This window comes from Manis pentadactyla, chromosome 8, assembly GCF_030020395.1.
Source record: "Manis pentadactyla isolate mManPen7 chromosome 8, mManPen7.hap1, whole genome shotgun sequence".
In the NCBI taxonomy this organism is placed as follows: domain Eukaryota; kingdom Metazoa; phylum Chordata; class Mammalia; order Pholidota; family Manidae; genus Manis; species Manis pentadactyla.
Genome location: NC_080026.1, coordinates 115553243 through 115556438, shown reverse-complemented (window position 1 = coordinate 115556438; position 3196 = coordinate 115553243). Strand labels below are relative to the sequence as shown.

The following is a 3196-nucleotide window of genomic DNA, read 5'->3' as shown; positions in this document are numbered from 1 at the left end:
TGGGTACTGTGGCTTTCCTCTGCTGCAGTAAGGAAACGGTCTCAGAGAGGTGAGTTAATATGCCCAAGGTCACACAGCTAGTCAATGACTGGGCTGACTTTGGAATCCAGCCCTCCTGTTCTTCTCCACTAGACCTTGAGGAAAATGTGTTCACCACAAGGCATTCACTAGGAGAAGAAGGGAATGGCTTATTCAGGACTGTTTTTGGTTTCAAATGACGGAAAAATAACTCAAACTGACTTAAACAAAAAGGAGAATTTACTGATTTGTATGACTAAAGAGTTCAGAGGTGATGGCTTCAGACATAGCTGGATCCAGGGGTTGGGAGTCTGCTTTCCTCTACGTAGGCATCTTTCTCAGGCAGACCCCTACTTTGAGGCAGCTACAGAGCCACCACCAGCTGTTCCCTGTTCCCTTGGAAACCCTAGACCACAATCATATGTTCGTCCCTGGAGGTGGGGCAAGGTTATCCCCACCCAAGCCATAAGGACTGGGAGTAGAAAAAGGCTGATTCCCAGGCAAAATGGGGTACTGCTACCAGAAAGAGGAATGTCTGGGCATACAGAACAGAGATCCACCACAGTGGCTGTTCAGCCAGGATCGGTGGCGCAGAACTTCGGGCTCTTGTTCCCAGGACTAGACTTAAGCAGGAGAAGAGATAGTGGGTTCGGTGGGAGCAGAGCTCTAAGACACTCACCTGCTCGGGGAGGTGGAGGTCGGTGTGCAGGTCTAGGGAAGACTTGGCATTGTTGGGAGCTTGGTGTGACTGTCTGTCTGTCTCTCTCCCCCTAGGAAAGCCCCAGCATGGCACTGGAGCTCTTCCGGGTGTGTCTGGTGGTGGTGACAGCCATCGTCAACCACCCTCTGCTGTTCCCTCGGGAGAACACCACCGTGCCCGAGAATGAGGAGGAGATCATCCGCAAGATGCAGGCGTACCAGGAGGAGCTGCAGCTGGAGCAGCTACGCCTGGAGGAGGAGGTGGCACGGCTGGCGGCCGAGAAGGAGGCCCTGGAGCAGGTGGCGGAGGAGGGCCGGCAGCAGAATGAGAACCGCATCACCTGGGACCTGTGGAGCACCCTCTGCATGATCCTCTTCCTGGTGATCGAGTTGTGGCGGCAGGACCACCAGGACGGGCCCTCACCCGGTGCCTGGGCGGCACCAAGAATGAGCTGCCTGGCCTGAAGGGTGCACCCCTCCGGGGCCTCACCCTCCCAACAAGGCCATGCTCGACCACTTTCGTGAGCGTTGCATACGGGGAGCCACAGCCGATGCGACTCGTACCCGCGAGTTTGTGGAAGGCTTCGTGGATGACTTGCTGGAAGCTCTGAGAAGCCTCTGCAACCGGGACACAGACATGGAGGTGGAGGATTTCATTGGCGTGGACAGCATGTATAAGAACTGGCAGGTGGACAGGCTGCTGCTGTGCAAACTCTTTGTGCCCTTCACACCCCCAGAGCCCTACTACTTCTATCCAGGGCTCTGGTGCTCCAACCACTCTGTGCCCTTGGATCGCCAGGGTTATGGCCAGATTAAGGTGGTCTGGGCTGAGGATATGCTGGGCTGCATCTGTGGCAAGACCAAACTTGGGGAGGACATGCTGTGTCTCCTCCACGGCAAAAACAACTTGGTGCAGCTTGGCTGTGAGGCAGAAGACCCACTGTGTGCCCGAGATTCCCCATATCTAGACTCGGTGCAGGTCATGAAGTGGTTCCAGACAGCCCTCACCAGAGCCTGGCACCGCATTGCCCGCAAATACGAGTTCGACCTGGCCTTTAACCAGCTGGACACCCCAGGGTCCCTCAAGATCAGGTTCCGCTCAGGCAAGTTCATGCCCTTCAACATGATTCCTGTGATCCACTGTGATGACTCGGACCTGTACTTTGTCTCCCACCTTCCCAGGGAGTCCTCTGGGGGGACCCCAGCATCCAGCATTGACTGGCTCTTGTCCTTTGCTGTCTACGAGCGACACTTCCTTAGGATGATGTCAAAGAGGCTGCCTGAAGGTCCCTGCCACCTCACCTGCTTGCAGATCACCTCCTTTCTGCTCTCCAAGCAGAGCCGCCTGACCGGCCCCAGCAGACTTGGCAGCTACCACGTGAAAACAGCCCTGTTGCACCTCCTGCTCTCCCGGCAGGCCACTGACTGGAAGGCTGGGCAGCTGGATGTGCGTCTGCATGAGCTGCTCTGCTTCCTGGAGAAGAGCCTGCTCGAGAAGAAGCTCCATCACTTCTTTATTGGCAACCGAAAGGTGCCCGACACCGTGGGACTGCCCGAGGCCATTCGCAGGGCACAGCCTCTCAACCTCTTCCGGCCATTCGTCCTGCAGCGAAGTCTCTACTGCAAGATGGTGGACTCGTTCTATGAGCTGCTCAAGAATGCACCAGCACTCATTAGCGAGTATTCCCTACATATCCCCTCAGACCATGCCAGCGTGCCCCAAAAAGCTGCTGTCTAATAGCACATCCAGGATCCAGGACCCACGTCCACACCTCGGGGGCATCAGCAGGCCCTGTCCTGGGAGAATGGCAGGCTTTGCTGGGAGCCTCGGCTCCCAGAGAAGCCAGGCCCTATGGTGCAGGGGAAACAGAATTCCAAGCTAGAAGCTGGATTACTTTCATGCCATGGGAGTCTGCTGGTGAGGCTTTGTCTGGGTTTGGAGACCAATCCTTACAGCTTGCTTTGGATCCCCACGAATGGCCAGGATGGTGACAGAACACTCTGGACACTGAATTAGAGACTATCTACAAATAGTATAAAAAATAGTAACCACAGTGGGACCCCTATTGTGTGGACTATGAATGAAGGCTGGAAATCCCCACATGTGTCCCTATTAGTGCTTTGGTTGCAGATGCCTAGGGCCAAGCGTTATTGGAAATCAGGGTGTGTGGTCTTAACATGGATCCGTCTGCATTCCTGTAGATCCTCTATGATATTCAAGTAAAGGCTGACCTGGGATGTAAAAAGAATCATACCCAAATGGATGTTTTCATGTCTCTAATTCAGGAGAACCCAGTGGTGGTGCAGGTGCTAAAGGCAGAAGCTGAGAGACACAGGGTGACTGGGGCAAAGGATAGAGCCTGGTACCCAGGGTGCTGAGTTATATAGCTCACAGTCTGGCCTCTGATGCCCGGATCAGACAAAGTGCAGAGCTGAGCGGTGAGAGAAGCCGCAGCCCAGAGTTTTCCTCAGGATCCTA

General features: G+C 54.9%; 1 pseudogene; it reads left to right on the top strand.

Moving 5' to 3' along the window:
- The first annotated feature begins 272 nt into the window (after positions 1–272).
- LOC130684637 (inositol 1,4,5-trisphosphate receptor-interacting protein-like) lies at positions 273–2868 on the top strand (annotated as a pseudogene).
- The last annotated feature ends 328 nt before the right edge of the window (positions 2869–3196 follow it).